Raw genomic sequence first — 23,579 nt, 5'->3', positions numbered from 1 at the left:
GAGTGGGTGAGCTGATCAAAGTAAAGGAAAAGTCTTGCTGGACCCTAGGAGGGACTTGCACAACACCAAGGCTCAGGTTGTTATGGTTCCTTTTGTTACCTTTCAATGCAAATGAACTTATTTTTCTCAATAGATTGTTATTCATGGTTTGTTTCATATACTCCTTGGTCTGTATGATGGATATGTATTGTTTTATGAGTTTATCAGGTGCTATTTAATCTTTTGGCTTTTTAGTGAATGCAGGTTTCGAAGAGAAGGAGGAGCTCATCCGGATCAACGAGGCTGGACTACTACAAAGCGTTGGACTAAAGGTATGTTAAAGTTCCCCTGATTACTTGTATTTGCAATGCATGTTTAGAGAAAGGTAGCTTTATTTGTCTTGTTTGTCACTAGAAAGCTTTTGCTTCTAGGGAGGTCGGTTGTGTCCGCACTAACGACTCTTTCCACATGACAAAATGGTACCTCATTTTGCGTCATTATGCTGGGGGCATGTGAACTTATAACAAGCATAGTTTTTCATTTCAAGCTTGCGTAAACATGAAACCGAATCCGAGCATAGTTCTTTTCCTGTGTCAAGCTCGTTAAAAAATGAAACAAATCCTCCTTCAGTTTTGAGTCGAGTGTTTGGCTAGATCTCATAAATGTTAAGTTGTATATTTAGGTTAGTTATTTTAGCTGTTGCATCTTTTCTTACAGTTTTAGGTCGAGTCTTTCAATGATCTCGTAACTCAACCTTCATTTCATCCAACTGGTTGAATGAAATGAAGCTGGGGGGGGCATGTGCTCTCGAAGTTATGCTTAGGGGGCATGAAGCATAGTTTTTCTCTGTTTCAAGCTTTTGTAAAAATGAAACCTATCGCGAGTCAATTTCAGTTATTTTCAAGACTCATTAAACTCATGAAAATACCGAGATTATTTTGCTATCTTTCATTCTCGTAAAACAAATGAAAATTCCAAGTTCTTTCCGTCTTTTCCTGCTCGTAAATTAAATTGAAAGTCGGCCATATGAGTACATTTTTATCATTTTATCGAACTCATTAAAACTTATGAAAAAGTGAAGACCATGAGTACATTTTTATCATTTTTTCGAACTCGTTAAAACTTACGAAAAAGTGAAACCTTGGAGTTCCCTTTTAAGCCCTTTTCAAACTCTCAAAATATGAAAAGATTGCCGAGTGTTTCTTTTACACTCGTTAAAACGGAATTGAAAGAAGGTCCCCTTACAACCCTTTTCTGACCGTAAAAACATGAAAACATTGCCGGATTTTTGTCGTTTCTAATTCGATATTGGAAATAAAACGACGTGTCCTTGATCGCTTTTTACTTTTTAGGTCAAAGACACTAATCATGAAAGTACTCCTTGGTTGTAAAGATCAAGCGGTTCTATCAAGTATTATTTTATACTTTTTTGGGCTTGGGAGACACAAATTTACGAAAAAGGTCAACCCTCGAGTCTTCTTAAGTTTTTCAGACTCTCTAAAATTGAAAAACGCCGAGTTTCTCCTATACAGGACTCATTAAAATTTCACAGTAAAGGACCTGTTCAATTACAAACAGGAACGGACCACTCCTTCTTAGGGTTTGAATCAAAACTAAGTTGGACTCATCCGAAGGATGAGCTTATAATCAAGCATATGTTATCCTCCTCAAGCTTGTAAAAAATAAAGAGGTACTTGCCAGAAATGGTGGGGGAAAAGAGAGAAAAATGAGCCCATTTGTTATCCTTTGTCTCAGAAGAAGCCTTATTACCACTCTTGAACACGACACTTTTCATTCACCTGGGTTTGGAAATCCTTTGCCTCACAGTTGATCAAACCACATTGAAAGTATTTAGCTGGGTATTAACTTTGAGTCAAATGTCACCAAGCCATCTGTCGTGTCGTTATGTGTTCAAGAGGTCTCTGCAATAAACATTCATCTGCAAAATACTCGTCATTCATTTTGACCATGCCTGAGTCAGTCCTTACAGTTACATTTCTTCAACTTGATCTATGATTTCGTGTTGTGGGCTTGCCTGCAAAGGGTCGCTTTCTATCGACATCAACACATTATCTAGAAAGATGACCTAGGAATTGTCAGTACCTTGATGTCTGCATGCATCAATGGCAGGTTTCTCGCCTTTGACGACAGTTTACATCATTGACTTTCGATCGAAGGATTCCGTGAAATGTTCGACATCGACTCATTCATTTACATCTCATGGATTGTACTGGGTACTTTGAGAACCATTGACATCACTGGTGGTCTCTCTCACGCTTGTTAACAGTTTACATCATTGACTGGTAATCAAGTGGATTCTACCATGTTCGACATCAACTCATTTATTCACATGGATAGAATCGTACCTGTACGGGAAGTAGAAATGAAGACCCTGGATCTAGTTTCCACCATCCAGGCTGTGAGGAGTTTTGTATTCATTGTATAGTAGACTAACCATAAACAGATGGCTGCATCCATATTGTGTCTACAAAAGTCTATGATTATGATGTACTGCAGAATCATTCCTGTATCAGAGCAGTAGATAGTCAATTAGTTAAAGTTTTCAATCTGAGTATGGGAATGCCTACCTCAGCGATGATATGATCATATATATATGTATTTTGTGTTGAATACTTGCAGGTTCCGACTGGGCTCTCCACAAGATAATCCTTGAAATGATAAAGTACTTCACCCTTCCTAGATGATATGAAACCCTAATCTACTACAAGCTTCGCACTTGAGGGGGCAATCTGTTACACTAAAATTTGTCACCATGACTATTTGCAGTTAGTATGGCTCCATCAACTGTCATACTATCCTCCTTGGCAATCCTCATACCTCTGCTCTTCATGTCAAACTCCAAGAAAGAGAGAAAGTCTTTGAAAATCTATATATCTATGGGTACGCAGTTTCTCTTAGCCTTACCTGTGTGTACGCACCCCAAGTTCACAATACCTACGTACTTGTACGCTCTGTATGTAAGGCAATGGGTGCGTACTCCTGTAAAGGTAAAAAGGCGCAAGTTTCACTCCAAAAAAGTTACTTGTGGTCATTTCTAGAGCATTCTAGAAGCTTGTTTGACGTGTATGAAGCTCCTCCAAATGGTTCATGTATCCCTACCAAAGAGGAACTTATCCCATCAAGAGGGGAGCTATCCCATCCAAAGAGGGGCTTATCCCATTGATGGTGGACCTAAATAACTTCCTCTAGAGCACTATAAATACAGGCATTGGGCCAAAAGGAGGGAGGTTGAAAGCTGAACATTCCTAAGGGTAGATGCTGCTGGAATTAGGACTCCCTTGTAAAGCTTGAGAGGAGAGATTCCCATCCTTTCCTAGCCTTATTTGAGAGTGGGTGAGCTGATCAAAGTAAAGGAAAAGTCTTGCTGGACCCTAGGAGGGACTTGCACAACACCAAGGCTCAGGTTGTAATGGTTCCTTTTGTTACCTTTTAATGCAAATGAACTTATTTTTCTCAACAGATTGTTATTGATGGTTTGTTTCATATACTCCTTGGTTTGTATGATGGATATGTATTGTTTTATGAGTTTATCAGGTGCTATTTAATCTTTTGGCTTGTTAGTGAATGTTGGTTTTGAAGAGAAGGAGGAGCTCATACGGATCGGCAAGGCTGGACTACTACAAAGCGTTGGACTAAAGGTATGTTAAAGATCCCCTGATTACTTGTATTTGCAATGCATGTTTAGAGAAAGGTAGCTTTATTTGTCTTGTTTGTCACTAGAAAGCTTTTGCTTCTAGGGAGGTCGGTTGTGTCCGCACTAACGACTCTTTCCGCATGACAGGCAGACCTACCTATGGTTTTGTGCATGATCCGCACATGGTTTTGGATGCGGTTTTCGGTCCATGGTTTTGGATGCGATGGCTTTCGGTCCATGGTATTGGATGCTTTGGCATGTATAAATATGTATTGTAGCATTGAAAGGAACATAATGAAAAATCAAGCTGTTAGTCCCAGTTTTGGGATCCAGGGGAAAATCTTTGTGTATATGTGTTTAATGTGTTATGCTCACACATTGTTTATTTTATGTGTTTTAGTATTTGTATGCAAGTAATTTCTATACGGGGTTAAAACCTACATTTGGTATCAGAGATGTTTTGGCTTCAATGGCCTTTGTTGTTGAGGGGTTTCGCTTGGGCCTATGGTAGACCTCGTTCAGTGGGAGATTTACGAGATCGATTCTCATGGTGAAAGAAGATGGCGAGCAGTGGAAAGATAGAGATCGAGAAATTTAATGGTCAGATTTTTGAGTTGTGGAAACTCAATATGGAGGATCTGTTGGTGGATAAAGATCATTGGATCACAGTAGATCTGGGTACTAAACCAACAGGAGTGCCTGATGAAGAATGGAAGAAGTTGGATCGGAAGGCAAAGAGCACAATACAATTGTGTGTCTTAGATTCAGTATTGCTGAATGTATTAGGGGAAGCTACGATGAATGCTTTGTTGGACAAGTTAGGGAATTTGTACCAATCTAAGTCTCTGATGAATAAATTGTTCCTACAGAAAAAGTTGTATAACTTGAGGATGAAGAATGGAGACTTGGTGACAGAGCATCTAAATGCATTCAATACTATGGTAGTTCAGTTATCAACTGTTGATATGAAAATTTAGATGAAGATAAGTGCATTAATTTGCTGTGTTCTCTACCAGAGTCATGGTATAGTATGGTTATTGCAATAGTTAGCAATGCAACTACCTTGCAGTTTGATGAAATATTCTCATCCTTGCTGATGGAGGAGATGAGACGGAAAAATATGGAGATCCAGAATGGTGATTCCCTTTCTGTACGAGGATGGTCCCAGAATAGAAAAAATAATAATTCATCAAGTGGGAGATCTAAATCTAGTGGGAGATATAAATCTCCAGGAAAACTTGTAAAGGTGGTGTGATGGAAATGCAGAAAGGAAGCAAACTACAAAAGGGACTGTAAATCTAAAGCTCCTGACAAAGGAAAGGGGTCTGATGATGCTCCTTCTTCAGAGGCGAAAACCACCTTAGATGAAGGTGGGGATGTGTACTTGGCTTCTTCAAGTACACATGTAGATCATGAGGCATGGTTGATTGAATTAGGTGCAGCCTTTCACTTCAATCCCCATAGAGAGTGGTTCTACAAGTATGAGAAATACGATGGTGGTGATGTATTCTTACTAGATGATAGGAAGGCTAGAATCATTGGTCGCAGAAAAGTAAAATTGAAGTTGCAAGGTGAAAGGGTTAGAACACTTCCAGGTGTTCTACATATTCCAACATTGGCCAGAAATCTGATTTTTGTAAGCAAGCTGGATGATGCAAGTGTAAAAAAAGTGTTTGAGAAGGATACCTACAAGATGGTTCAGGGAGCACTGGTATTGATGCAGGGAGTTCGAATTGGAACTATGTACAAGATACAAGGTAGAACTATTGTTGATGGGTGCAATAGTTTTGTGGTTCCTGAAAGTGGAGCAGAATATCTAGTGGTCTCTACAGAGCAGACCATGCTATGGCATCAAAGGCTTCGACATATTGGAGAGAAGGGCCTTCAAATGCTTCATGGTAAAGGTATGGTAGAAAGTATGAGTAATAGCTCTCTAGATTTTGATTTCTGTGAAAATTGTGTGAGTGTCCCCTCTGGTGGTAAGGGGGTGAAACAGATATTAGGGCTTGTGCCTAGCGATGTGTTTTGACCTGTGAAGGTTCCATCACTTGGTAATTCTATGTACTATGTATCATTTATAGATGACTTCTCAAGGAATACATGGATATATTTCCTTAAGAAGAAATCTAAAGTCTTTGACAAGTTTAAAGAATTTAAGGCTATAGTCGAAAACCAAACAGAGAAGAAGATAAAGGCGATGAGGATGAATAACGATGAAGAGTTTTGTAGTAAGCAATTTAAAGAATTCTCTAAGAAGTGTGGTATAGCACGATAGAATACTACTCCATATACACCTCAACAAAATGAAGCTACATAAAGAATGAACAAGACATTTATGGGAAGGGCAAGAAGCATGCTCAGTGGTGCTAGGTTAGGACAGGAATTTTGGGCAAAGGCGGTGGAGATAGCATGTTACCTAGTCAACAGATCACCTTCATGAGCATTGGAGGATAAGACTCCACAAGAGGTATGGACTCGTATGAAACCCTCTCTTTCACATCTGAGGGTATTTTGATGTGATGCATATGTACATGTTCCAAAGGAGAAACAAACCAAGCTAGATAGTAAATTTGAAAAGTGAACCTTTATTGGGTATAAGGATGGTTTAAAGGGTTATAAGCTTCGGAACCCAATAACAAGGAAGGTTGTGTACAACTGAGATGCGGTGTTCAGAGAGGTAAAAGATGTTATTAAACATGAAGTCCAACCAAAGAAACCTGAGAAGATAGAGTTTGAGCTTAAGGATGAAAAATCAGACTCTACAATAGAGGAGGAATTAGAAGATGAAGAGCCACAAACTCGGAGTGTCAAAAGTTCAGTTTGAGAAAGAAGGCAGCCAAAAAGCTATAGTCCATCTTATTTTTGTTCAAAATTTTCTTTATCTATTACTGATAATGATCCTAGAACTGTGAAGGAAGCAGTAGATTCAAAGTATGGAAAACTTTGGAAAGAGGCCATGGTTGATGAAATGGCATCTTTGCACAAAAATGAGGCTTGGGATTTGGTGGAGTTGCTGGCTGGAAGGAAACCCATTAGCAGCAAATGGGTGTTCAAGAAGAATAAAAATGTAGAAGGAAAGGTGGAGAAATACAAAGCTTGGTTGGTAACAAAAGGTTATTCCCAGGTGCTAGGAATTGATTTTAGTGATATTTTTTCTCTTGTTGCCAAGGTAACTTCTATTAGATTACTTTTATCTGTTTCTTCTGCTATTGATTTTGATGTAGAACAGATGGATGTGAAGACAACATTTCTTCATGGGGACCTGGAAGAGGAAATCTACATGAAGCAACCTGAAGGGCTCATGGTGAAGGGTAAGAAATAACTGGTATGCAGGTTAAATAAGTCTTTTATGGGTTAAAATAGTCACCAAGGATGTGGTATCAGAATTTTGATAAATTTATATGGGGACTTGGCTTCACTCGAAGCAAAGCAGATCATTGTGTGTATTTTAAATTAATTGGTGACTGTGTTATTTATCTGGTCTTGTATGTGGATGATATGTTGCTGGTTGGAAATGACAAAGAAAGTATCCGGGATTTGAAGACCCAATTGTCCTCCAAATTTGACATGGAAGATATTGGTGCTGCAAACTATATTTTGGGCATGGGAATTAAAAGAGACTAGGAAAATAAAAAGCTCTAGCTAAACCAGAGGAAGTATGTCGAGACAATACTATAGAGGTTTAATATGAAGGGTAGTAAACCGGTGAAGGTTCCTATTCCTGTAGGTGTGAGTTATTTGTTGAACAATGTCCCAAGACACAAGAAGAGGAAGAGGGCATGTCCCATGTTCCATATGCAAGTGCAGTCATAGCCTGATATATGAAATGGTATGTACTAGACTAGACATTGCACATGCAATGGGAGTATTGAGTAGGTTTATGTCAAAACCATCTAATGAGCACTGGACAATAGTGAAGCAGGTTTTTAGTTATTTGTGTGGCACTAGTGATTATGGTTTGTGCTACCAAAAAAGACAAAGATTGGACAAAGTGTTGGATATTCGTGGCTTTGTTGATGTAGACTGGGTTGGAGATCTGGATCGGAGAACATCTACAAGTGGGTATGTGTTTAACCTATTTGGAGGTGCAATCAGTTGGATGAGTAAGAAACAATTTGTAGTGGCACTATCAACTACAGAGGCAGAATAGATGGAAACCAATCATGCAAGAAAGGAAGCAGATTGGTTGCAAATATTGTCTTTAAGTATGGGGTTAGTATAGGGAGCTATAAGGATAGATTGTGACAGCCAAAGTGCAATTTTCTTGGCAAAGAAACCTACTTACCATTCAAAGACAAAGCACATTGATGTTTAGTATCACTTTGTGAGGGATATGATAGAAGACAAAAGGGTGTTGCTGGTAAAGGTGGACACTTTGAAGAATACTACAGATGCATTGACAAAATCTGTGAGCTATGAGAAGTTCTCTTTGTGTAGAGAAACAATGGGCATTACAGGGTTGGATAAATGACTAAGCTGTCTTGTGGCCCCCTGTGGAAAGAAAACAACAACTGGGAGAATGTTGGGTTGTGTTATTCTTTACACGACTAGCCCACGTAGTGAACCCGAGGGTTAGACGAGGGGGTGGATCCCCCACTTTGTTGTGCCGATTGCGCAGTGGGGGTTTCACAGGGGGGTTTAAGGGGGGCGGGTAGCCCTCCTTTACGGGGTCAGGGGTAGTGGCCAGGGAAAGTTTATTTTGGACCCTATATTAGGTTAGGAAGACCTACTTATGGTTTTGTGCATGATTTTCGCACATGGTTTTGGACGTGATGGTTTTTGGTCCATGGTTTTGGACGCGATGGTTTTCCGTCCATTGTATTGGATGCTTCGGCATGTATAAATATGTATTGTAACATTGAAAGGAACATAATGAAAAATGAAGTTGGTAGTCCTGGTTTTGGGATCCAGGTGAAAATCTTTGTGTATATGTGTTTTATGTCTTATGCTCTCGCATTGTTTATTTTATGTGTTTTAGTATTTGTAAGCAGGTAATTTTTGTATGGGGTTAAATCCTACAGGTGGTACCTTTGTCATAGTTTTTAATGGGGTGCAACAAAGGTTTAATAATATACCTAGATCGGTTACCTTTTTGTGAGTTAATCTATTGAGTCCGGATAAAGAGAAACCTATGCTCAATAGATGTTGACCTCATTTTTTTACGAGTAAGTGGAGACGGACTAAACTCGATATTCATCATGAATTTTAATGAGTCATGTGATGATGAACTCAATACTTTCATCAAATTTTAACAAGTGAAATGAAGAAAACTCAAAGTATCTTTTTCAGTTTAGTGAGCAAGCAAGAAGAGGTAAAATAACTGCTCATTCCTTCTTCGTATATTTAACGAGCCCAAAGAAGGGAAAAACTCAGGGATTTTTTGATTTAAGAGTGAGAAATGGTCCCAAAAGAGCAAGTGCTCTTGTTGTTGCCATAGATTTTTAACGATCCTGGTGACAAAAACTCAGGATTTTTTTGTTTATTGAGGGAGAAAAGTACCTAAAATAATGCTCGGATCATCTTCATAAGTTTTCAATGAGCCTGAAGAAAAAGCTCGGGGTTTTTTCAATTTTATGAGCAAGAAAAAAAATGCCTAAAGGGAATTCTCAAATGATATTTTTCAGTTTAATGAGCTAGAAAAGGAGTGAAAAAGAGTTGCTCGGACCGTTATTGTAGGTGTTTAACGAGCCCAATGATGAAAAATCAGGGTTTTTCTAATTTAAGATAGAGAAAAGATCCCATAAAAGAACATGCTCATAGCTTCTTTGTAGTAGTTTAAAGAGCCCAAAGAAGGGAGGTTTTTGGGATTAATGAGCAAGAAAAATACCATAAAAAGAACGCTCACACTTCTTCGTGGTAGTTTAACAATCCCAAACAAGGAGACTTGAGCTTTTTTTGGATTAATGAGCAAAAAAAGTACCATAAAAAGAATGCTCGATCTTCTTCATGGTAGTTTAACAAGCCCAAAGAAGGAGAATCGAGGTGTTTTAAGATTAACGAGCAAGAAAAATACCATAAAATTAATGCTCTCTCTTCTTCGTAGTAGTTTAACGAGCCCAAAGAAGGAAATTTTCATGTTTTAAGAGTCTGAAAAGGATCGTAAAAAGAGCGACTCTACTTCACATCTGTGTAATTTAATGAGTCTAGATGAGATAACTCGGTGGTATTTTCATATTTATAGAGTCTAAAAGATCAAAAAGAATGACTCCATGATGGTGTTGGGTTGTGTTATTCTTTCCACCACTAGCCCATGTAGTGAACCGGGGGGTTAGAAGGGGGGTGGAGCTCCCATTTTGTTGTGTTGATTCCATAGCGGGGGGATCACATGGGGGTTTGAGGGGGCCGGGTATGCCCCCTCTACGGGGTGTGAGGCAGTGCCCCGAGAAATTTTTTTTTGGACCCTATATTAGGTTGGGCAGACCTACCTATGGTTTTGTGCATGATTCGCACATGGTTTTGGATGCGATGGTTTTCAGTCCATGGTTTTGGATGCGATGGCTTTCGGTCCATGGTATTGGATGCTTTGGCATGTATAAATATGTATTGTAGCATTAAAAGGAACATAATGAAAAATCAAGCTGTTAGTCCCAGTTCTGGGATCCAGGGGAAAATATTTGTGTATATGTGTTTTATGTGTTATGATCACACATTGTTTATTCTATGTGTTTTAGAATTTGTATGCATGTAATTTCTGTACGGGGTTAAAACATACATTTGGTATCAGAGATGTTTTGGCTTCAACGGCCTTTGTTGTTGAGGGGTTTTGCTTGGGCCTGTGGTAGACCCCGTTCAGTGGGAGATTTATGGGATCGATTCTCGTGGTGAAAGAAGATGGCGAGCAGTGGAAAGATAGAGATCGAGAAATTTAATGGTCAAAGTTTTAAGTTGTGGAAACTCAAGATGGAGGATCTGTTGGTGGATAAAGATCATTGGATCACAGTAGATCTGGGTACTAAACCAACGAGAGTGCCTGATGAAGAAAGGAAGAAGTTGGATCGGAAGGCAAAGAGCACAATACAATTGTGTGTCTCAGATTCAGTATTGCTGAATGTATCAGGGGAAGCTACGGCGAACGCTTTGTTGGAAAAGTTAGGGACTTTGTACCAATCTAAGTCTCTCGTGAATAAATTGTTCCTACAGAAAAAGTTATATAACTTGAGGATGAAAGATGGAGACTTGGTGACAGAGAATCTAAATGCATTCAATACTATGGTAATTTAGTTATCATCTGTTGATATCAAAATTTTAGATGAAGATAAGTGCATTAGTTTGCTGTGTTCTCTACCAGATTCATGGGATAGTATGGTTATTGCAATAGTTAGCAATGCAAATACCTTGCAGTTTGATGAAATATTCTCATCCTTGTTGATGGAGGAGATGAGACAGAAAAATATGGAGAGCCAGAATGGTGATTCCCTTTCTGTACGAGGACAGACCCAGAATAGAAACAAGAATAATTCATCAAGTGGTAGATCTAAATCTAGTGGGAGATATAAATCTCCAGGAAAACTTGTAAAGGTGGTGTGATGGAAATGCGGAAAGGAAGGGAACTACAAAAGGGACTGTAAATATAAAGCTCCTGACAAAGGAAAGGGATCTGATGATGCTCCTTCTGCAAAGGCGAAAACCACCTTAGATGAAGGTCGGGATGTGTACTTGGCTTCTTCAAGTACACATGTAGATCATGAGGCATGGTTGATTGACTTAGGTGCAGCCTTTCACTTCAATCCCCATAGAGAGTGGTTCTACAAGTATGAGAAATACGATGGTGGTGATGTATTCTTACTGGATGATAGGAAGGCTAGAATCATTGGTCGCAGAAAAGTAAAGTTGAAGTTGCAAGGTGAAAGGGTTAGAACACTTCCGGGTGTTCTACATATTCCAACATTGGCTAGAAATCTGATTTTTGTAAGCAAGCTGGATGATGTAAGTGTAAAAAAAGTGTTTGAGAAGGATACCTACAAGATGGTTCAGGGAGCATTGGTATTGATGCGGGGAGTTCGAATTGGAACTATGTACAAGATACAAGGTAGCACTATTATTGATAGGTGCAATAGTTCTGTGGTTCCTGAAAGTGGATCAAACCCTAACTGGGGTCTTTATAAACAAGTGCTCAACCAAGGAGCAAGACAACAAGACTTGAAAGGTGGAGCCTTCAAACTTATGCTATTTGTGCCTATACTATGCCTTTGGAGGCTTAACTTCGTCAATAATGGGCGTGTTTTAGATCCATTAGTTGCATTGGGAAGATGAGATCGAGGTCTATCTTATGACACTAGATATTGATGTTTTTGAGCACGTTCCAGAATGTTGAAGTTGATGTAAGAGATTTTTTGAAGCTGAAATATTGCTTTTTGATCTTGGGTTGAGTATGGGGACCATTGCTATTTAGTCCTCCTTGTAATGGCGCAATTGTCTCTTTGTAGAATTGAGTCAGTTCAACGGTAAGAGTTCTCTGTAGGAGGACATTTCCTAAAGGGAAACATTTCCACATTATCTAGGAGGATTCTTGAAATGCTCAAAATTTTACAGTCTCAGATGCTCATGAAGCTAGTGCTAAGTTTAAGATCCCGTCACGCCGATTCTAGTGATATATTCTGTTTCCAAAATTCCTCCGTATGAGGGAGAAAACACATTCTTATGTTTTTCTCCAATAGGAGAAAAAATGGGCCTTTGCGGGCTAACTGGTAGTCAACAGAAGGACACGTGGAAGGTCAAAGTCAACGCAGGTAGCAGTCAAAGTCAACAAGGTCAACTCGTATGCTCGGGGGTTGAACTTGTAACCTCTAAATAGACATCACAAAACTTTATTGTTGGCCCGCAACATTACTTTAATAGACAATGGGCGCAATGTGTTATTTAAGGTTTGTTTAATTTGCATTATGGGGTAATGGTTTTTTAGGCTTGCCACATTCGGTGGCCTTGCCAAACCCTGGGTTGATTAATTGACACTACCAAAATGAAGCCTCAAACATAACCGGAGTTATGTAGCCACCATCATACTTTGTTGATAAACCAAATGTTATAACAACTATATCAAATCTCATATGACACGGAGTTGGTGTATAGTTTAAACCATATGATAATGTTATACCTTTGTGGCAACGGGTGGTATAATGATTTCACCGCTGGTGCATATGTTATATTAGAAACATATGGTTTCAACCATATGGTAAAAATGGGTGGGTAGGATAATCTGACCACCATACAATATGTATATTTGGAATATAGTTGAACCATATGTAACCTATTTGATATTTATTTCCAAAATTGATCGTGGGAGGCCCCCGGGTTTGACCGCAGGACCAGTCTATAGATATATAAAGGCTATTAAAAATGTGCTAGTGCCTGTGGAGTTATAAGGAACCTGTTTAGAAATCGTATTATTTGTGCCTTTAAATGCCTTTTTTGGCATATATTGTCCAATATTGGGCCTTTTTGAAATTTGTAAGTTGCATTGGAGAGATGAGGTCGAGGCCTATCTTCTCATAGTGGCCATTAATGCTTATGTGCACAGTCCAAAATGGAAAAGTTTATGTAAAGAAAATTTTATGAGAATTTTAATACAGCGGATGCCCACTTGGAAGCAGATACGAAGATGTAGTCTAGAATTGACAAATTCTGTCATCAAATATATTCTATTTGCTTTTTATTTTTGTTCTTCATGCTTATTTTCAATTTTCAAGTTTAATGTTTAAGGCATTGTTAATGAGATGGAATTCTCTGCCAACACCAAAGGCGATCTCCTCAGTGTAAGCTCCCAAATAGAGCGTACATCGTTTGATTTAGAGATGTCATCCAGTATGTAGGCCCGAATTTCGTTTAAATGAGTTCATCTTTCTTCAAACAAAAGTGGAATGCGGGCTCAATTGAAAGAATTAAATTCAAAAAACACAAGCAGATAATTGACAAATATCTTATAACATGCATACCATGAATAGCCATATTATAAGCAACATAAACCTTACATAAAGTAACTATCAGAAAACATCAGATAAGACTCATGTCCATAAAATAAAGTGCTTAACAACTGTAAAGTAGTTCATAGTAATCAAACATCTATAAGAATAAGTAAACATACAATCAATGATAGATTATGCCAATATCAGCGACCCAATTTACCAATATAAGCATAGAGTTAGCAAATCATATACCATCCATGCATAGCAAAACAAGGTTTGTAGTATGAGACAACACATGAACATACCATACATCAAAGAACTCTCAGGAACATCCAATCCATCAAGCGAAAATACTCATGGCATTACGGCATAAAATATTTGTGGAATCCAATAGTGGAACATAACAATTACTCCTTGCATCAATTAGAAGAGCATAAGTTCTCTCCAACAATATGTCCCAAAAAGTCCTCAGCTAAAAGTCCTATACAATGTGTCATGAGGGTGTATTTATAGAATGAGGGTGACTCTTGGCCTACCCCTGACTCTTGGGCTTCCTCATGAACTTTCAACTACCTGGTGACTCTTGTACTTCCGTATCACCTACTACATTCCAAAAATGTATTATCCTATCTAATTAAAAAAATCATAAAATAAGTTGTTAATCTAATTTATCAATCAAACAACAGTAATTTCGAGGATGTCCAGGTTGAGTTGCTCCATTAGGTATGTGCGCCACAGCTTGTACTTGGCTGCAGTGGTGGTGATATGTGGCTGATCTTCATTATGTCTATGTAGGAATTTGAGTGCATCCGGTATGAGGGTGTTCCTTTTATCATGCCCCTGATTACTCAAAGTTACCAGTTTGGTATACATACTTACTGGTTCCACCACATAGTGTGTGATATTCTCTTTAGTAATGGGCATATTTTCTACAAGGGATGCCTATTTATATGTATCAACGAAGTCCCTCTCTTCCCTTGAGATATCTTCATGCTTCCTTGCATGTTTGACTTCCCTGATGGATGGAACTCCATGAGTTTGGATCATAAACTCTAGGTTGCTAAAAAGGTGTCTTTATGAAGCCAACATCTTGTCCACATCTTTGGCTAGTTTTTCTTTTCAATGGATCTTCATGTGGAGATGAACTTTGGCGTTTTGCATGGTGATCCAATCCTTCTTGGGAACTACTGTCCGTGCTCCTGGGTACTTAACAGACCACTCATTCATACTATCTAGAGAGACCATGGCTTACTTCAGCATCGCAACTCTCTCTTTTCTGTGAGCCTGTATAGCCAAGATTGTGGCCACTATGTGGTGTAGCTTTGACATCTCCTCGTAGATTATCGCCATGGCTTTCCCTAGGGTCTTCGACTCTCCTTTAATTGCTTCCTGGAATTCCATTGTGCTTGATTGAATTAAACAGATGGTTGCATTTTCTTCTCTGCTCTCTTTCTCTCTTGTCCTTCTCTAGTGGTACTCTGTTCTGATGCGTAAAGCCAATTCTAAAGATCTGTGATATGTTAGCTCATTTAGTATACATTATGTTCTACGACAGCTACCAAAGTTATCCCAGCCAAGTCGATCATCTATGGATTCATAGTGGTGTCAAGCATAATCTCCTTGGCTATGGTGACCGATAAGAGCTCCACTAGGTTTCTAGCATTATACTTTTTCCTTTCCTGCATGATTTTGAAGTTGACTTGGTCAAAGGTAAGCTTACTAAGATCTAGGACTTTCTCTTCTTTCTCCTCCGAGAATCCCAACTCTTGTAAGGGAAGGTGCAATCCAATGAGGGGAGTAGAAGGAGGAACATCTAAATGGGGTAGTTTATCTTGTTCCATGTCTAGCTCAGACGTCTAACTAGTCTCTCCCCATTCAACTCTCTTGCTTTCATCCTCCTTACTCTTCCTTAGTTCTTCCTCCAGCTGCTTCCTCTCTTGTTCTACTAGTGCATGTTGCCTCTTGAGCTCTTAGGTCTAGTTAATTTTTCTTCTTTCTCCTTTAGCTTGTGTTCTAACCTCTTCTTCTCTTCCTCCTCTTTAGCCTCATGTTCTTCTTGTTTTGTTTTCTTCTCTACTTCTTCCTAGACCCTTCCTTCCTCCTACTGCTTTTCTTCTAGTTGTTTCTTCCTTTCCTACTCTTCATGTTGCCTCTTGTTTTTGAGTTGGCCCTCGTCACCAGACCCTTGAGACTGTGTGAGATCTTGTTTGATTTTTCTCTTGAGATATTGTTTCTTCTTTGCCAACGTGGTGTTCCTCTATTCTAGCGTTTTGTTATTGTCTTCCTTTTCTGGTCACTCAGAATATTTTCGACGTATTTCTCTTTGTGCTTCTCCGAGTTCCTGGTGGCTTTCTATGTTTCATGTTGTTTCTCTTTTAGGGTGGAGGCTCTCTCTTGAATTCTAACATTTTCTTGGGAGTGATCAAGGATCTCCTCATCTCTTTCATGTTTCTCATTGGGGCTCAGTTCCCTAGTGGTTTTATACCAATTCTTTACCACCTCTTCATGATCCGGCCTGGCATGTGAATATGACCAGTTGAATTTTTCCTTCTTGCAGTGGGAAGCCACGAAATTATGAATATTTTATGTCTAACATTTGAGCTTTACAAGGTGACTACCCTTCAAAGCTTCAACTTCTTCTTCCACTTGTTTCAAGTTCTCAACTACATATGCTTTGATGATGAGTGGGAAGGTCAGCCATGGTTTTTTCTTTCCCTTGCTTAGTACCTTCAAAGATCCTTGCATCATTTGTTAGCATGCTTCTCGCAGGAGTACTTTATTGTGACAAACATGGGCAAAGCTGAGGGGCCTTATATGTACCCAAAAATCTAATGAACATACCCTCCTAGATGGGGAACCAATGTGCCACCTTGACAATGGTTTCCATATCCCTCTTCGACATCCACGTTGGCTCCTCCACCAATACCTACTGTTATAGTTGGGCGATAAAATATTTGGAAATAACATCTATGATTTCCTTATAGGCGGTGAACTATAAGACCCTGTAGTGGTGGTGCACGGGGTTGGCTGCTTATGTATCCCAGTTATAACTCTAGTTATCAAACTGGCATCTTGCATAGAGAGCATATAGCAGGTACGAAGCGATGTAGAATTCTAGTGGATGCTCTAGATCTGGATTATTAGCCGCAATGATGTTTGTCCTTAGGGATGACATAAGAATTCTTGACCAGTTGATGACTGTTCCACGGGTGGCGACAACATATATGAGAGGGACCCAGGTACTCTGTAATATATCACAATATAGTTTTTCATACAAGCGGCACATCATGTTGGCAATCAGTTGATAAAATCTTTCTAGCCCATTTATCTTGTACACCTTATCTGCTCCAACCCAAAATTTAGACGGGTCTTGCCACCATTCCCTTAGGATGTCTTTACTCGATGTTACAAATCTGGAGAGCCACCAGGTATTGAAGGTCTCTTGCTTCTCAGGGAGTCTATAGTAAGTGGAAATATCTATAGAAGAGATTGTTGCTAAGGGTGTGCCAGTATGGTCCCTAACCATCCATGAATTCATATTTGTGTCTTGTAGGATGCAATCTATAGTTTCAGTGCATGGAAATATAGGAGGGTGTGACGCTATCTTATGGAGTTTAGACCTCTTGAAATTTAGGTACACTGGGAAATCCTCCTGGGTTTCTGGTATGTTCGGCTTGGTAAACTCTTCATAGATGTTGTACTAAGAGAGCCTTGTAGTCTTACTGATATTGCAGGTCATGTCTCCATATATGGGTGGTTCCTCACATTGATAGATTTCCAATGAATGGATCCCCAAGCTTCTACAAGTGGCCTTTGTAGTTTAGGGTTCAATCTTTTCTTCTAAAGAGGAGATGGAGATGCACTCAAGATCCACGTCACCTATCATGTCAAACAAACAATCCCACGATGGGAGTGAGGACATGAAAAACAATAAGAGATACTACTTAAATAAAATCCATTCCAGATGATGTGAGGAGGTATTTAGGTAGGTTGTAAGGGAAAGAGGTTGAAGGGGTACTAAGGGTAGGAGTGAGATTTAGTGACTAAGTATAGGAGTCTTAGGTTGCGGGGTTTGCACCGATCACGAGGTCACTTCGTCATAAGATATAATCTATCACACCTATGGGTCGTGCGACTTGTGCATTAATTAAGCTAAAAGGGAAGCTTAAGACTTAGGGAGATGTCTGAATTCCTCAAGGCCGAATGTTTAGGTTCATAGGAGAAAAGAGGGGTGGCTAAGGGCGAGGGATGGTTGTGCAGGAGGCAAAAGGGGTTGCATGAGGCAAGAGTCATTGATTCGAGGTTTGTGGTTAAAACTTAGGTCAAAATGTATCTAAAACCCCCTAGGGTTGAAATATGCAAAGTTGGGATTGCTATAGGGATTAATGCACGGTGTATGGAAGATGAAGGAACCCTCAAGGGTCTTCTCGGGACCCTTGGCAGACTGTAAGATTATCTGTAGTTGTCACAAAGATACTTGCATGTCCATATTCAACAACTAACTATCAAAGAGGGACTGATTCATTACCTCGAGCTTTCGTCTAGAGTTTCTAGAGAGCATAATGCAGCTAAGCGGAAGTCCCCTATGCGGGATCCAGATCAAGTCTTGCACATAGAAAAGACAAGCGTAATCACAGCATAAAACCTTGATAATCAATGCCTGAATATACAAAAGACATCTAGTTTCACATAACTAAGCTACTCATGTTAAAAGACATTGAATAAAAATTATAAATAAATTATAATACCAACATAACGGAGTGGACAATACAACTGTAGTTCTATATTAATGTCTAAAGAGTGATTACAACCATTGGTTGCATCAACCTTCCCTTACCCCTCTAGCTCCTCTCTCTCTCTCCCTTCTTACTAACTTCTTATGCTTAAGTTTGAGACTTTCCTCAACAATTAAGTAAGCTATCCTTTCAAATGATCTGACCTCTTTCACAATATCCCCAACTCTACTTATGTAGCATGTGAGGTTAGGGTTACCAAGTTTCTCCATGAGTTTCCTTAGGTAAAAGCAATGATGCTGCCATTCTTTTGAGATCTTTCCCATTTGCATACTCCATTAGTATTACTAATCCCCCAAATAGGTTGAACTTTGATGTTTCCTTACTTTTCTGAATTGATTTGGGAGAGAATATAGGGATATTTCTTAGTCAATCTGCTCCTTTGACCGTTAGATCCTCATTAGGGTTTACTAACGTTGTTCCCGAGGTAACAAGTAGAATTACTTGGGTCACTAATGCACGCTTAGGCTTGCTAAGAGGCTTTATAAAGTAGGTTGCTAATGTATAGGCAACGTTAGCTTGGAAACAAGGCTTGTGAACTTGGTCATTTCTTCAATCATCATGTCTTTCCCCTCTGAGCTAATAATGAGGTCATTTTACTGTATAACGGATGCCCCCTAAAGTGTGAGATCAGAGGCTGCGACAATGACTGAAATACTTTATGCTTAATTGTTTTGTTCGTCTTGACAAAAAGAAAGAGAGGATCAGAGCTTCAGGTGGTACAGGAAACCTGATACAACACATATATAAAACAACTAAAATTATGTCCTGAGTCGGGCATTCCCATGCTCAGTAGCTATGTCAGAGTGATTTTCTCATAAAAGAGATATGATGATGCTAGCCACCGAAAAACACAATGGAGAACCGGATCATTCTGATGACTTGTCTCCAAAACTAATAATCGCAGCTTGGGAGAGGAAACAAGGCTAAGTGATGCAAGCCTCTACCCAAGGTCTTGATTTCCACTTCACTGAACATCATTGATCGATGCATGTGAATATATGCATTGATGTCAAACATGCACGAAATCGTCTGATTACTAGTCCATAATGGAGACCGTTAAAAAACACAAGGAAGGCCACTAATAATGTTTATGGTCTCCAAGATGCACAATACAATCTAGCGAGTGTGCAAAGAAAAATTGTCATCGAACACTCGTAGAATTGTTTAACCAGGAGCCAATAATGAGAACCCTTGATCAAATGCAAGGTGACCTACCACTGATCTCTGCAAGTACCAAGGCACTGAAGTGTTTTTGGGTCCTCTTCCTAAATAGAGTGTTGAAGTCAATGGGAAGAGACATGTCGAAAGGTAGGCAATAAGATGTCCTACATCAATCGACATGAAATGGGACAAGGATGATTGCTTTTTGAGGAATATTTTTTAACATTGGGTTAAAGAGATAGAAGGCATGATAGTAGGATATGCTTGATGGATTGATGGAGGAAATAGAAGAAAAAGGGTTTTCCCTTGAACAATAGAAGGCACGACAATTGTTTTAAGCATGCAGCACTAGACTTATGAACACCAAAGAGTGTTAGGATACATAGATGCAAGAACATCAGGGTATATAGGCTAAACTCGTAGGATGGTAAGATTCATATTGAGAGGCCATCACAAGGAAGGTTTATCTGAGGGAGTGCCATGGTCAAGGGAATGACTACTACCAAAACATGCTTTCAAATACTGAAAATAGTTGTATTGTCCACTTTCCCCATCTGATTAGTTTATTGAGTCCAAACGGGTAAATTCATCGATCTTTTCATATTTTAAGAGTCTGAAAATGACTACAAAAAGACCAACTCTATGCCCTATCTAATTATTTTAATGAGTCCAGAAAGGAAAACTCAACGATCTTTTCATGTGTTTAAGAGTCTAAAAAGGATTGTAAAAAGAGCGACTCTATGCCATATCTGATTAGTTTAATGAGTCCAGACAGGTAAACTCATTGAAATTTTCATGTTTTAAGAGTCTGAAAAGGATCGTAAAAAGAGCGACTCTACATCACATCTGTGTAATTTAATGAGTCTAGATGAGATAACTCAGTCGTATTTTCATATTTAGAGAGTCTTAAAAGATCATAAAGAATGAATCCATGATGGTGCTGGGTTGTGTTATTCTTTCCACCACTAGCCCATGTAGTGAACTGGGGTTAGAAGGGGGGTGGAGCTCCCCTTTTGTTGTGTTGATTCCACAGTGAGGGGATCACATGGGCATTTGAGGGGGTCGGGTAGACCCCCTCTACGGGGTGTGAGGCAGTGCCCCGAGAAATTTTTTTTTGGACCCTATATTAGGATGGGTGGACCTACCTATGGTTTTGTGCATGACTCGCTCATGGTTTTGGATGCGATGGTTTTCGGTCCATGGTTTTGGATGCGATAGCTTTCGGTCCATGGTATTGGATGCTTTGGCATGTATAAATATGTATTGTAGCATTGAAAGGAACATAATGAAAAATCAAGATGTTAGTCCCAGTTTTGGGATCCAGGGGAAAATCTTTGTGTACATGTGTTTTATGTGTTATGCTCACACATTGTTTATTTTATGTGTTTTAGAATTTGTATGTAGGTAATTTCTGTACAGGGTTAAAACCTACATTTGGTATCAGAGATGTTTTGGCTTCAATGACCTTTGCTGTTGAGGGGTTTCGCTTGGGCCTGTGGTAGACCCCGTTCAATGGGAGATTTACGGGATTGATTCTCATGGTGAAAGAAGATGGCGAGCACTGGAAAGATAGAGATCGAGAAATTTAATGGTCAGAGTTTTGAGATATGGAAACTCAAGATGGAGGATCTGTTGGTGGATAAAGATCATTGGATCACAGTAGATCCGGGTACTAAACCAATGGGAGTGCCTAATGAAGAATGGAAGAAGTTGGATCGGAAGGCAAAGAGCACAATACAATTGTGTGTCTCAGATTCAGTATTGTTGAATGTATCAGGGGAAGCTACGGTGAACGCTTTGTTGGACAATTTAGGGACTTTATACCAATCTAAGTCTCCGGTGAATAAATTGTTCCTACAGAAAAAGCTGTATAACTTGAGGATGAAAGATGGAGACTCGGGGACAGAGCATCTAAATGCATTCAATACTATGGTAATTCAGTTATCATCTGTTGATATCAAAATTTTAGATGAAGATAAGTGCATTAGTTTGCTGTGTTCTCTACCAGATTCATGGGATAGTATGGTTATTGCAATAGTTAGCAATGCAACTACCTTGCAGTTTGATGAAATATTCTCATCCTTGCTGATGGAGGAGATGAGACGAAAAAATATGGAGAGCCAGAATGGTGATTCCCTTTCTGTACGAGGACGGTCCCAGAATAGAAACAAGAATAATTCATCAAGTGGGAGATCTAAATCTAGTGGAAGATATAAATCTCCAGGAAAACTTGTAAAGGTGGTGTGATGGAAATGCGGAAAGGAAGGGAACTACAAAAGGGACTGTAAATCTAAAGCTCCTGACAAAGGAAAGGGATCTGATGATGCTCCTTCTGCAGAGGCGAAAACCAGCTTAGATGAAGGTGGGGATGTATACTTGGCTTCTTCAAGTACACATGTAGATCATGAGGCATGGTTGATTGACTTAGGTGCAGCCTTTCACTTCAATCCCCATAGAGATTGGTTCTACAAGTATGAGAAATACGATGGTGGTGATGTATTATTACTGGATGATAGGAAGGCTAGAATCATTGGTCGCAGAAAAGTAAAGTTGAAGTTGCAAGGTGAAAGGGTTAGAACACTTCCGGGTGTTCTACATATTCCAACATTGGCCAGAAATCTGATTTTTGTAAGCAAGCTGGATGATGCAAGTGTAAAAAAAGTGTTTGATAAGGATACCTACAAGATGGTTCAGGGAGCACTGGTAATGATGCAGGGAGTTCGAATTGGAACTATGTACAAGATACAAGGTAGCACTATTGTTGATGGGTGCAATAGTTCTGTGGTTCCTGAAAGTGGAGCAGAAAATCTAGTTGTCTCTAGAGAGAAGACCATCCTGTGGCATCAAAGGCTTGGACATATTGGAGAGAAGGGCCTTCAAATGCTTCATTGTAAAGGTGTGGTAGAAAGTATGAGTAATAGTTCTCTAGATTTTGATTTCTGTGAAAATTGTGTGAGTGTCCCCTCTGGTGGTAAGGGGGTGAAACAGATATTAGGGCTTGTGCATAGTGATGTGTTTGGACCTGTGAAGGTTCCATCACTTGGTAAGTCTATGTACTATGTATCATTTATAGATGACTTCTCAAGGAATACATGGATATATTTCCTTAAGAAGAAATCTGAAGTCTTTGACAAGTTTAAAGAATTTAAGGCTATAGTGGAAAACCAGACAGAGAAGAAGATAAAGGTGATGAGGACAGATAACGATGAAGAGTTTTGTAGTAAGGAATTTCAAGAATTCTCTAAGAATTGTGGTATAGAACGATAGAATACTACTCCATATACACCTCAACAAAATGAAGTTACATAAAGAATGAACAAGACATTGATGGGAAGGGCAAGAAACATGCTCAGTGGTGCAAGGTTAGGACAGGAATTTTGGGCAGAGGCGGTGGAGACAGCATGTTACCTAGTGAACAAATCACCTTCATGAGCATTGGAGGATAAGACTCCACAAGAGGTATGGACTCGTAAGAAACCCTCTCATTCACATCTGAGGGTATTTTGATGTGATGCATATGTACATGTTCCAAAGGAGAAACAAACCAAGCTAGATAGTAAATTTGAAAAGTGAACCTTTATTGGGTATAAGGATGGTTTAAAGGGTTATAAGCTTCGGAACCCAATAACAAGGAAGGTTGTGTAAAACTGAGATGCGGTGTTCATAGAGGTAAAAGATGTTATTAAACATGAAGTCCAACCAAAGGAACCTGAGAAGATAGTATTTGAGCTTAAGGATGAAAAATCAGACTCTACAATAGAGGAGGAATTAGAAGATGAAGAGCCAAAAACTTCGAGTGTGAGAAGTTCAGTTTGAGAAAGAAGGCAGCCAAAATGGTATCGTCCATCTTCTTTTTGTTCAAATTTTTCTTTATCTGTTACTGATAATGATCCTAGAACTGTGAAGGAAGCAGTAGATTCAAAGTATGGAGAACTCTGGAAAGAGGCCATGGTTGATGAAATGGCATCTTTGCACAAAAATGAGGCTTGGGATTTGGTGGAGTTGCTGGCTGGAAGGAAACCCATTAGCAGTAAGTGGGTGTTCAAGAAGAAGAAAAATGTAGAAGGAAAGGTGGAGAAATACAAA

Source organism: Pinus tabuliformis, chromosome 8 (assembly GCF_031772625.1).
Source record: "Pinus tabuliformis cultivar Carrire ecotype Pingquan chromosome 8, CPIR1, whole genome shotgun sequence".
Lineage (NCBI taxonomy): Eukaryota > Viridiplantae > Streptophyta > Pinopsida > Pinales > Pinaceae > Pinus > Pinus tabuliformis.
This window is presented reverse-complemented; position numbering follows the sequence as displayed.